The sequence below is a fragment of the Sceloporus occidentalis genome, unplaced genomic scaffold, assembly GCF_023333645.1.
Source record: "Sceloporus occidentalis isolate IW3139 unplaced genomic scaffold, rSceOcc1.0.p SCAF_92, whole genome shotgun sequence".
Classification (NCBI taxonomy): domain Eukaryota; kingdom Metazoa; phylum Chordata; class Lepidosauria; order Squamata; family Phrynosomatidae; genus Sceloporus; species Sceloporus occidentalis.
In genome coordinates, this window is record NW_028317072.1 from 3,743,617 (window position 1) to 3,757,137 (window position 13,521).

Genomic DNA, 13,521 nt, shown 5'->3' on the forward strand with positions numbered 1-13,521 from the left:
ACTTTCTCTGAGTGAGTTCATTTACGTTCCCAGGCATGTAGCTGGCAACGGCCACAGGCCTCTCTCCCTTACCCCACTTCCAAAACTCTCCCCCCATCCCTCCTTCTCTCTCCCCCTTCCCTCTTGCTCTCCCTCTCCGTCTTAATGACTTCCACATGGGCCTCTGGCGTTCTGAGCATTGTCTGAAATCTCCAAATTTAGAAGAAATATGAAAATTGTCAAACACGCCTTCCTTAGGGGGTAAAACCAACATTCGCCTGAACTGTCGCAGGTCAAGGCAGAAGGCCCACGTGACCAGGCCACAGCCAATGGCTTCTCCGGCATCCACTGACAGATGTAGCCGTCAGCCAGCCAGCATCATCTTTCAGCTCATATAAGGTAAAAGTAAAAGGTTTTCCAGATTCTGAGCAGTGAGAAAAGAGTTTTCAGCTCAGGAGGACCACTTGGGTCAGCAGCTTAAAAAAGGAGTGTTAAGGCTGCTGCTCCAGTGGCCCTCTCTATTTGGATGAGATGAGAAGATGCTCAGTTTCACCCTGCACACCATGGGCCTGGTGTGGGCCAAGATTTCTGGCTCCTGTGGAAAACAGGTATGTTCTCAACAGCTTCTGTAAGCATGTGTGTCTATCTACATTTGATGTTAACTCTACTCTACTAGCTATATTTACATTAGGAAATGTTGGATAACCTCCAAAGGAAATGCTGGCAGATGGTCTGTGGCCATAATGCCCCCTGCCCCTGGTTAATATGCATTAATAGGAATACTGCATAGAAACTGATTTTAGTTATACACTGTAGTATAATTTGTTTTTTGTGTTTTTGGGGGGGCTATGTGGCCATGTTCTGGAAGAGTTTATTCCTGATGTTTCACCAGCATCTGTGGCTGAAGATGCCAGCCACAGATACTGGCAAAACGTCAGAAATAAACTCTTCTAGAACATGGCCACATAGACCAAAAACCCACAAAAAACTATTGATGCCGGCCATGAAAGCCTTCAACTTCACATTGAAGTATAATTGTTTGGACATCCCACTTATTCTTGTCCTAGAGCTGGGGTGAGGAAGAAAAACAAAAAGGAAAAAGTTGGGGAACCCGCTCCTCACAGAGTGCTGGGATTCTGTCATTAGAGGCATCTTAACTTCATCAAGGAGTGTCTTGCCTCCAGTCACACTCCCTCAGACCTTTCTGAGAGTTACTGTGTTATACAGTGGTTGGAAAGGAGAAGCAGAGAATCTGTGCGTAGCACCCAGATTGTATAATAGCTTGTTTTCCAACATAATCAGAATGTATCCAGCTATCCTGTTTCTTGAAGTTGCCAATCCCCTAGCTTTTATATCTGCATCCTAATTTCTTTCTCTCCCTCCCCCCCTCAAGGTTAGCAACTGTTGTTATAAGCACAACAGGATGGTAGATTTTGAGCATGGGTGTTGCAGACTGCAAGGAAAGGACAAGAATTGCACTCAGTGAGAAATATAATGCTTAAGGCTATTTGCAACCCATTCCCCCCCAATGGATATGCCCCCCTCCCCATTCCTCTGAGCTAGGCTCCCCAAGCAAGGCATTTGTTAACTACCCTCAAGTCAATCTCAATCCATGGCAAGACATACAAGGCATAAGAAAGGGTGCTGCACTTTGCCCCATCCTATTCTTCAGAAAGGCAGGTAATGTGCAGATTCTCCCAGCACAGCCAGACATGCTACAAAGACTGGCTGGTTGGCTTTGAAATGCAGATGTCTAGGGAGTTGTTGGCATTTGCTTGTTCCACTGAGAGTGTTCCAAGTTGGAGAAATAAAAACCAGAAGAATTTCCATGGTATGATAATTGCTTCCCTGACCTAGACATGAAAATGCCAGTGGAGAGTTCTATCTTCCCAGGTCTCCTCACTAGTGTGGAGTGAATCTGGGTCTCTTGAACTTAGAAACCAGCAACATGCTTGACAGACACTAAGCAACCTGGGAGAAAGATGCCTGACGTTCTCAGCGTATTTCTAGTAAAGTGATACGACAATGCCAGACAATGATTGTAGGCAGTGGCAGAAATGTCAGTCACTGATGGAAAAGCCTGACAGCCAAGTGGTCAGCAAAAGATGTGGTAGGCAAAGTGATTTCCTTTCCACATGTTATAACTCTTCAGATTCTTCAGACTCTAAAGGGGTACATGTGTGTTATGGTGGATGGTTAAAAGCAGAGAATGGGAAATTCCACAACTGAATAATTGCAGGATGATAGAGAGAGTCCCAGTGCATCAAACATGGATGTCTTCAGCATGCCATTATATTAAGTATTTGTAGAATTACAGTCAGACCTTCGTATCTGTGGGGCATCTGTTCCAGACTCCCCTACAGATTCTAAAAAACAAAAAAGTGGGACCTCAAGTCCCATTGTCCCCAATAGCAGCACAACATGCATGCAAGCGCTAGTGCTGCCGTGTGCACAGACTGCCATTGGTGACAATGGGGTTTGCTGTCCATGGATGCTTGAATCTGTGGATGGCAAGCCCATGGATAGCATGGCCACATATTACCATAACTGAAAGTAACTTTCCACATGGAATGCCATATGGAGTAGGCAGAGGGAATTCTTCTGCTACTTGGCATATTTCAGCAATTTAGGTCATGCTGGCATATGATCAGTGTCATACATACAGAATAGGCACAGAGAGAGAGTGTCAGAGCTTTTCAGCTGGTAGGTAGGGAATTCCTTTCCAGGATGGGTGTGTTTCCCAAAGCAATTAGTAGTAGAAAATTAGAGGAAGACTGTGTCTAGACAGGCTGCATTGTAGAATTACTCCTGGACAAATTCATGTTTCTTCCTTTGCTTATGAAAGCGCTGTTGAGAGAGGATTTCTTTCTTTCTACTTTTCAAAACACAACAGCTTACACAATACCTTTGAAGCTTCAAGAATGAAAGGAAAATTAAAATGGCGCATAAGCTGTATAAATGTTCTCTGAGAGCAACTGTGGCAATTTGTTTGATCCCTTTTGGCCATTAGCTTCCTTTGCTTGTCACAATAGTATAGAGAAGCCACCAGACATGATTAGAAAATGTGTATATATGAAATGCTGGGCTGATACATTTGAAAAACAAAAACACTAGTGAAGCAGGAAGCCTTCAAGAGAGATACAAAATAAACTTTGGACCATTCCAGTATTTGTGCTATGTCTCCATACAGCAGAGAATGATCCTTAGCTGTGAGAATGCCCCCAGACTGTTCTGCCTGATCTCTCCTTCTCCCTTTTTTTCTCTTCATGTTTTAAAATGTGAGCAGGGAAATGTAATACTGGAATTATCCTCTTTACATGTTCTAGTAGACAAGATGATACCTGGTTTCCTCATTCCCACAGCCTGTAGAATAGCATGTGAAACCACCCATGCAAGGAGACTCTTGTCTATATGATCCAAAATCCTGTAACTGACTGGGTTCCCAGTCACACACACCTAAACACATATTATCCTGAAAGTGCCCTTGAAGCAGAAGTGAAGACATTGTGTAGGATCCCACTTTCCCTATCTATGGAAGTATTTGATGTTCTACAGTGTGCATTAATGTGTCTGGTAGTGTTAAGAATAGAAGTATGGTTATGGCAGGGCTGTGGAGCCTGTGACCTGCCAGATGTTGTTGGATCACAATTGCCATCAGCCTCAGCCAACATGACCAATTGTGAAGGATGATGGGAGCTCATGGGTGTTTCTCCAGCTCTGCTTCTTCCTATTGGTCCTCCAATGTTTAGTTGCATTAACATAGGCCCGTTACAGACTGCCAAAATAAAGCTGCTTCGGGTCTCTTTGGAGGTATGCTGTTTAAATTATGCATGCATCCTAAGAATCCGAAAGCTGCACCAAAGCTGCACTCTAGTGCTTAGGAATGGAGTGTTACTTTGGCGCGACCTCCAGACTCTTGGGACCCATGCATCATTTAAATAGCATACCTCCAAAGAGACCCGAAGCAGCTTTATTTGGGCAGTCTGTAACAGGCCATAGTCTCATTAAAGTTACCTTTTTGGATCACAGGGGCAAAATGATATCGCCAATGCAATATTTGACTTTCCCTCTAAGAACGGCAGACTTTTATGCCATATTACAATGTGCTTTTAGAAGTCCACCCACCCATCCCCGCATTCAAAAGAGGTTTGCCATCACAGATCCTGAGCTAGTGTTTAAGAACCACAAGTGGAAAGTCTGCCATAATTTTGTGAATGCCTTTTATTCCCTAGCTATTTGGGTTTGCCTTTTACTTCCTAGCTAGAGCAAATACTTGGCAACAATAGTTTTTCTGGAGTCATTCTGTTATGTCTGTTAGCTGTTCATTCATTCATTTTCACACACTAGATTGATAAAGATTTTGTTTCCTCTTTTGCCTAAATTAATTTGTAATGTGAATGTAAAAACAAGACACTTTTTCTAGCTATATATGTCTCTCTTCTGTTTTGTTTTTTAAAATCCCACATTAATCAAGATTTCAGATTCCCATCTATCACCTGAAAACTGCAGGAATTTACACCACAAATCTAAAAAGTTCCTTTTCACTAGTCAGGTGCGGTGGTATTACAAGGAAGATCACAGTTTTTGGAGAATATGTTGTTTTTCAGGGGCTAGTTCTCTTGCCATGTCTAGGCCAGGGAAGCAATTATCATACCAACAGAGGGTACAGCTGCATAGTAGAACTGATGCAGTTTGACACCATGTTACATGCTGTAGCTCCATCCTGTGGAATCCTAGGATTTGTAGTTTTATGAGGTCTTTGGCCTTCTCTGCCAAAGAGTGCTGGTGCTTCACAAACTACAAATCCCAGGATTCTGAAGGATGGAGCCATGGCAGTTAAAGTGGTGTCAAACTGCATTATTTCATCAGTGTACATGCACCTACAGTCAGACTGTGCCTCTAAATCAGGGTGGGGAAAGAGTACCTCCAGATGTTTTTGACTGCAACTCCCATGATTCCTTACCATTAGCCAAATAGGCTGAAGCTACTCAGATTTGGAAGTCCCACATGTTTGGAGGCCACAGATTTTTCACTTCTACTCTAGTTACTAATCTAATTAGGAAAGTACTGAAAAACTCTATTGCTTGCTGGCAAGAGTTTAAGATCACCAAAGGAGTGTGTCAAGGCTGTTGACTCTTGTTATTTTTAAGGTACATATCTACAGTGATATGCAATATCACTTTTCTTCCAGTTTAACAGTTATGACTTCTTCCAAAAAGTCCTGGGAACTACGGTCTGGTGGCGAACAGGCTGTGATTTGTGCTAGCGATGCTTAGTCTCTCTCAAAGAAATAAAGAATGGCAGGGAAAGGAAATGGGTGATTAAATCAGTGTAACTCTTAGCATAGTTCCAAAGAACAAAGCACTTAGTTAATTGTTTCAACAACAATATAATTTAGGCAAACATTATGATCCCTTAGGAGTTCAAAGTCAAGCTAACATTTGAATCCAAGGCTTCAAGTTCACATACCCACTAAGACAGTGCTACTCAAAGTGGTAGTCCCTGTACTAGTGCCATTACCCAAGCTGATGAGTTTCCAGGAAAGAAAGAAATAATTTGTAACCCATGGGCACAAATATGGTACTTGTCCCTGGCACATGGGGGGGGGGGGGAGAAGTGCCCGTCCCCCACATCAGATAAGCTAAGGAACAGTGCAATAGGGTATATCTACTGTCCCAGATTTCCAGTGTCACTGACTTCATTCTAAGGAGTCAACTGGAGTATGTTATCCCAGTGTCTCTGAAACCATTTCAGTTTACATATATATGCCTGAGCAAACATATTGCTGGGATTCAGATGGAACAATATATGTACAATGCATACTCAATTGACCATGGGTAGGCTGGCTGTTTAAAGGCCCACTGGTGTCTATCAATACTTAACTCTTATTACTGGGCTGATAAATTCTGACCATTCAGTAACACAGGAGAGGAAACACAGACTATTTCTTTGACAGTGAAATAAATGTGCCAGATTGTACTGTTGAGAATTCCGGTGATGGCCCATGGCTTAAACACACAGTTCTACTGCTAGTAGTGCCCAGCTGTGGAAGGAGTTTTTGAGAAATGGAAAGAAGGAAGCAGAAGGAGGACAGAGCATTTGAGAGTATACAAGGAACAGCATAATAGCCTGCAAAATCAACAACCTAGGTTATGTTTTCAAAACTCTACTGAAATACAGCTGGAGAAATGGGGTTTGTTCCTGAAAGACTGCTTATAAATATTTATTTTAAAATAAAAATAAAAAGCAGAAGACTTGATAGCAAGATGTAGCAAGTAGGGCTAGAAGGAGAAGTGACCAGAAACTTTTGGCTGTCCGTAACCTGGAAGATAAGCAATCTTCCTCCTCAACAAATCTTGCTGTAGGGGTTACTTCAGGCCCTTTGAATTTGGGGCCAATTGGTTGTGTGACTTTGAGAAGAAGTCAGCCCTGGCATGAGCTTCTATGTATTTAAGAGGGTTCAGCTGAAAATATGACTGGGAAGATGTATCACTCTTGTCCTAGTTTCTTTTGCCTTTTAGGGGTATTAGCAGAAGATAGTCCTAACATTTAAAGTTCTTTTTGGAAAGCAGATAATATGGACATAGTCTATACTGTAAGTGATTCAAGTAGTCTTTGCTGCCTGAGGTGAAGGAAACATAGTGCCCTCATCTTCAAGCCAAGGTGCATAGTATTTAAAGCTAGCTGTGTTGTTATGACATATGAAGGTAAAATCCCACAGGCATCTCTACACTTTGCTGACAGCAAAAATATAATAATATTTTTAAAAGCTGTAAATTTTCGATCTGTCTTTTAATTAAACTGAAAATCTGATTCTTAAGCCAGTCATCTTACTTTCCTAAACATTTAAGACTGCCCCTTACCTTTGGTTGTGAGTTCCTGCATGGCAGGGGGTTGGATTGGATGGCCCTTGTAGTCTTTTCCAACTCTATGATTCTAAATCAGGGCTGAGCAAAGTGTAGCCTTTCAAATGCCATTGGATTGCATTTCCCATCTCTCCTAGCTGGCATAGCAAAGGGTGAGGAATGGTGGAAGGTACAGCTGGGCAACATCTGGAGGGTTGTACTTTGTCTAACATTCATCTAAATCCAACTTCAGTCGCAGTTAGGTAGACACACTGAATTTACACAGGCATGGATGTAACCTAGAACTAGGCATCATGCAGCCCCCCCCCCCCCCAGATGCTGTTGGACTTTAACTCCCAATATCCTTCTCCATTATCTATGTTGGTTAGAATTTCTGGGACTTGCAGTCCAACAACATCTGGAGAGCCATATGATACCCACCCCTGACTTAATACACTGATTTGATGGGTCTAATCTGTTTGGGAGTAAGCATTGGATCGAGTCCTTTGTCCTGATTAGTAGAATTCCACTTCTTCAGGAATGAGCGGGCATGGCATAGTCTGTCACTGAAATTTTGCTGCAGTAACTTCACTCTGAGATGCTCATTTCTGTTCCATCAACTATTTATGGTCATTCTTTTGGGGCAAGAGTGGGTGTGTGTGTGGATGAGTGAATGGGGAGGGGGCTATTTCTCTGCTTCTCTCCATATTTAACAGTAGTAGCAAAGCTAAGAGGCAGCCACGGGAAAGCCAGCAGGCTGCAAACCCCAGCCTTGGCTTACTTATTGCCCATTAAAGGAAGTGTTTTGGTAATAAGAATGATAGACATCCTCACTCTCCTCTTCCCTCCTCCTCTCTGTTCTTCTGAGCACAAAACTAAAAAGGGGGAAAGAAAGAACATTCTGAAGCAGAGGGGTGGGGGGAGAGACATGATGGCATTGGTTGCTTTAGTATTTGAATAGTTTTATATTCTATTCAAAAATCATGTTAAAGTCAGGATCACACAGCCCACAATCTCAATTCTTGCAGGAGAAGGAAAATCCTGTACAAGTATCTCTTCTCAAATCTTGAGTTCAATAATCCTTCATCCCAAGTAAATGGATATAGATTGTAGTCTTTTCCTCAACTGTCTCTATTTACAAGAGACCCTATTTGTGATAGCTGTCCTTGGCAATCCCCATTTCACCCCCATGGTTGTTTATCGAGGATTTAAACAAAATGTTAACAAAATGTGTGCACACAGGTGTGTTATTGTTCTTCAGGTACTCTAGAAGTCAAATTTTCTAAAAGGAGTTTTGGAGAGAGATGGATCTTGGCACTGGTGGACATGTATTTAAGTGCCAGTTCATGGACATCAAATGCCAGCTCATTCCCTTACTATAACTACTATAACTGCCAATCTAGATAGAGCAGGTACAGCTGTTTGAAAATAGTTATCTCCAGATTCATTCTGGGGTGAACTATTCTATCAAATACACTTGTTTTGTTTTGTTTTTAATTTTTTAACAGAATTATGGACAATTTAACACACAGGAGACAGAAGAAAGCAATGGGTAATAGGAGTGGGGATACCTCAGATAGCTGTCCATGGTGTGAAAATAGAGATTGTGTGTGTGTGTGTGTGTGTGTGTGTGTGCATGCATGAGCACACAAATGCTCATGCCTCCCTATTCTATTTATTTGTTTATTTATTCAGAATGGCCAAAATTCTAACTCAACTACTTTGTTAAATTTGCTTAGCTAAGTAGTCTTTCCTGGCCCATCCCCTGCCCCCAAACCTGACTTATTGGGTAGCAGCAAGTATGAATGATGGGGATCTGTTCTACTGTCAGTCAGGATACAGCAGACTATTATTTTCACCTCTTTCTTCGAGTGATCTCTGGTGTGAAAGTCAGAAGCAGGATTCGTGTTGAAATTCCTTCTCATACTAGAGATCGTTCATGGGGATTGAATGGAAACACCAGTTTGCTGTGCCCTGACCAACAAGAGAAAAGACTTCCATTGCTCACAGTGGCTACTACCTAGTAAGTCAGGATGGAGGGAATGTTATGATCCCTATGTATTTCCTAATCTGTTGAATATATTAAGATCATAAATACTAATCAGTTGCAAATGTGTAACTCTAGATTACCCAAAGATATAGCTGTGTTAGTCTGTAGAATCAATATGTAGAGACATCTTGTAGCACCTTTGAGACTAACTGGAAGAAAGAAGTTGGCAGTGTGAGCTTTTATAGATTTAAGTCTACTTCCTCAGATGCATTTAAGTCTGCAAAAGCTCATGCTGCCAAATCCTTTATTTCAGTTAGTCTCAAAGGTGCTACAAGATCTCTCTACATCTAGATAACCCAATGGGTTTCATGGCTCAGTGAGATGGTACATATGGAGGCCACTGATTCTCAGCTTTTTGCCCTCCCTTCAGCTTCCAGAATTCTCTCCAACTGGGCATGTGAGCTGAAGTTTCTAGGAGCAGAAGTCTAAAATATCTGGAGAACAAAAAGTTGAGAATCATTGGTGTGCAGAGCCTACCATCAGAGCAAAAGCAGCAAACGAAAGCTCACTCCTATTCACATATGTTTATTCCTTGTGGTTTCTGGCCTTGAAGGAAAGAAAGGAAAGGAAGAGAAAGGGTGGGGGGAGAAAAGAAGCCAAAGTATTTAATGAAGATATGCTCTCTGTTCAGTAGAAATCATCACTGGTGGTCATGTTTTATATCGAGTCTTGGCAGCTACTGTCTTTACACAAGCTGGAAGCTAAGCTTCATGGGTTTTATCAAGGTTGCTCTGACCTTTCAAAATGCCACTTTGGGGACTTTCCTTTCCCAGTCCCTTCCTGATCCTTGGCAACAGATGGATGTAGCCAGGGGAAAAAAGAGCAGGCCCCAGTGGGCCTGCTTACATGACTCTCTCTCTCTCTCTCTCTTGGGAATGGCCCTGACAAGCCATTTCCTCTGCCCTAGGAATGTGATGTCTAAACTGAGCAAGAGGTGTCACTCCCAGGCCTACCAGTTCACATGCCCCAGGACAGAACCCAGCCCCCACTCCTTTGGTTTGGGAATAAGCAAGGAGTAGGGATGCAGTTTTTGATTATGTTGCATTGCAATAACCTCACACCAGAAAACTGAACACAGTGTACAGGGTGGAAAATGTGGACAAAGTTTCAAAACTGGCCAAACTTGCTGCTGCTCACCCCCACCCCCCACAGCATACATGTATTTAGTACAAACATGGGTTTAATCAAGGGACCTAGGATGTATCATTATTTTGCTGGAGGTACTTCCTCTGTGACATAATGACTTAGAAAATGCACCATTCTGAGATGGAGCACACATTGGCTGCCCTCTTACATGGCTCAATGTAACATAGTTGTTTCACATCCTGGACTTACTGTAATGATCCTCAAGCATCCTACCCACTGGAGGAGGGGAGGTGTTGTAGAAGCTTCTGGTTATGTTGCTATAACCAGGCAAACTGATGTTTGTTAGGGTCCTCCGAAGGTCTTAGCAGCTGATGCAATAGCTTTGCATTTGCCTTGGAGGACATAGCCAGATGCTTCTGCAATCCTTCTTGATCTCCTCTGGGTGTGAATGGCCATGGTAGGCAGATGGGCTTCAGTAGCTCTACAGTAAACCTGTAGTCAGGAGATTTTGGTTGCTGTGGATGGAGGGAGGGAATACATAGTGTGTCTGTGTAGTATCATCAGCTCTGATGTTTGCCAGAACCTGCCTTCTCTATATAAATTCCCCATCCCCATCCGAGGAATAGACTGGTGCATGCATAGTTGCAAGTAAAAAACTGCATGGCAGGATTGTTGTTCTTTCTGACTTTAGTTTTTTAGTTTTAAACCTACAGTTTTCCTAGCACCTGTAAGATCTGCTGAGAAGCGAATTTATATGGTCAAAAAAAAAAAAAAAAAAAAAAAAAAAAAAAAAAAAAAAGGGGGGGGGGAGATGTGGGGCAGTCAATTTAGGGTCATTGTCAAAAAAAATTCCAAGGAATGGTAAAGCAGAAAACAGAGAATATGAATAAGGTTCTCAGATCTCTGAGCCTGGAATATATTCTCTAGTCCAGAGGGTATGGGAGAAGGAATCATAGGGCAAGAGTACTACCTTGAAAAATATATTCAAAGACACAGCGATGTCTGGAAAATCAGTATGCAAAAGGATCTCTACAACTTTGGTTGTGCCTAACGACCAGGGACTGCCTCTACAAATACCACCCTTGAAACATCACCAAGGCCCACCTCTTGTGATATCACAAAGGCTTCTCACTAGATCTCAGGTTGGGTCCTGAAATAGTCATGACCTGATAATCCTAAAACTGAAGGATATGGTAAAGTCAGATAAGAGACTGTGGGGGTGGGGAATTTATGTAGAGTGGGGAGGTTCTGGAAAATCGAGAATATTTGAAGCAGAGGGCCTGGAAAGATGGGGTGAAGGGAGGCTGTCTGTTGCTGGAAGTACATGCTGTCCCAAATTAAATTATCATTTTTAGAAATCTATATTGCTTTCAGGGACAACTTGCATTGCACATTCCAAAGAAGATGGGAAACCCTTTGTTTTGCTCTGCCTGGAAGTGCCAGCTAAACTAGTTCAGCTCTCCCCACACAGTTTTCTCTACTATTAAAAAAGTTAGTTACAGAGATGGACACTGAGTCCACAATTCAATACAATTTAACAGAAGAGTAGCTTCAGAGAGATATAGACAGGTTTCTCAGGCCAAACTACATGTTACATACGACTATGTTCAGTTACACTAGCTGTTTCTTGCAACTTCAGGTGGGGGTGATTTTCAACCCTAAAGCAGCAGGAAAGATATGCTCTTAATCTGGGATGGAACCCTCAGGCCATGTTGGTGAATATTGTGGTCCCAATCCCCAGATACCCACACCATCTTCAACATCCCAACATCGTTTGGTGGTTTCCCAGCTTTTGGATAGATGTGTGTTTTCTCCTTCTGAAAAGGTTGCAATGTCACTCCTAAGGCTGAATTACAGGCAGTTGTAGCTTCATGCTAAAACGTTTTGTCATTTTTTGTTCCACCCTGTCCACCAGTGGAATGTGACCCTTAACTTCTCTGAAACTGAATTTTGCATTTGGGCTAAAAGATGTTCATAATCTTTGCTTTAAGGATATTACTCTGCTGCACAACACTCCTCCAGTGGTTTCCTGGCATAGTTTTACCATCTGAAAGATGCACCTGAAAGGTATAAGCTGATTGCAGAGCAAGAGCTATGTAGGAGAAAGGCATACATGAGAAAATAATAGAATCATGTAATCATAGTGTTGGAAAGGGCCTCATGGGCCATGGAGTCCAACCCCCTGTTCAATGCAGAACCTCCAGCTAAATCATCCGCAGCAGATAGCTATCCAGCTTCTTTTTGAATACATCCAAAGGAGACCCAACACTCTAGAGGCAATTGGTTCCAAATTGGGGCACAAAGCAGCTTACAAATGGAAAGAACAGTACAATTTCAAATGTACAAAAGTGAGCATTAAAATAGACTTAAACTGGGGGAGTATTAAAAAACATTATTCCTTAAAAGAATAAAATACATTTCAAAAGATAAAAACATTTAAAAACAGTACATATTAAAATAATTAAAAATACTAAAACACATTAAAACAATAACAATAAAACTATATACCAGTGGTTTCCAACCTTTTCTAGGCCCCACACCCACTAGGAAATGTTTCATTAATGTATGCACTGCCTAAAAAGTAATATCACATTTGAAGATGTAAAAGTCTAATTTCTAATTTTGAACCACAAATTGAACCATGTACAATACTGAATACAGTACTGTACAATACAAATTGAACTTTAAAACTAAGATTTTAACTCAGTGCATAAAATGTAAATCTAAACTGAGCAAATAGTTTACACAGCATTAAGAGCCCACCTCAACTGTCTTTAAACCCCAGGTTGGGAACCCCTGTTATATACAGACCCTTAAAAACTTTAAAACCAGCACAACAGAGCATTAAGAGCCCAACCTCAACTGCCTTTAAAGGCCTGGTGGCACAATAATGTTTTAACTTGCCACCAGAAAGACAGTGATGGGGCCCTCCTGGCCCTCCTGGCCTCTCTGGGGAGGGAGCAACAAGTAATAAGTAAACATGGACTGAGGTCCTGTATGGTACGGTGTAGCATAATAGTTCCATATGTAGAACTACACTACAGCTGTCCATCCAAATAGTCCTCTGTGTACCCATGACTGAGCCACTACAGCCTTCTGTCGTGGCCATTCCATGGCTGGTGGAAGGGTGGTGGAGGAAAAGAATCACCTATGTCCCTGTAACCAGACCAGAATTATCACATCATCCACTGAGATCCAGCATATCCTCTGGAGGTCTCAACAGATGATGTAATCATTCTATGTCTGACCATGGGGACATATCTGGATGTTTCTCTGGTCACCTTTGCTCTCCACCAGCCACAGAATGGCTGTGAGGGATCTGCAGTTGCTCAGTGGTGGGTCCAGGGGCAGGCTTTGGTAGTTGCAGAGGGTGGGAAAGACTACCAACCTCTGCAGTAACCAAAAAAGGACACAATTGCTCATGTCTGCATATTCCACTAACAGCAACCACTAACAATTGTTGAGTTTAGCGGCATAGCCAGCATGCATGATCCCAATTTTTACTCCACCCACCCTCATATTCCATGGAGAGATGCTATCTCAATAGGGTTTTTATAAGCA

At 42.1% G+C, this 13,521-nt stretch overlaps 1 long non-coding RNA gene across 1 annotated transcript in view; it reads left to right on the forward strand.

Annotated features, from left to right (window-relative positions):
* Window positions 1–420: 420 nt before the first annotated feature.
* Window positions 421–13,521, forward strand: part of LOC149284491 (uncharacterized) — a 32,654-nt gene continuing 19,553 nt past the window's right edge. The window contains exon 1 of the long non-coding RNA XR_016277840.1: window positions 421–587. This is a non-coding gene — a long non-coding RNA (uncharacterized LOC149284491). The remainder of the gene's footprint in view (window positions 588–13,521) is intronic.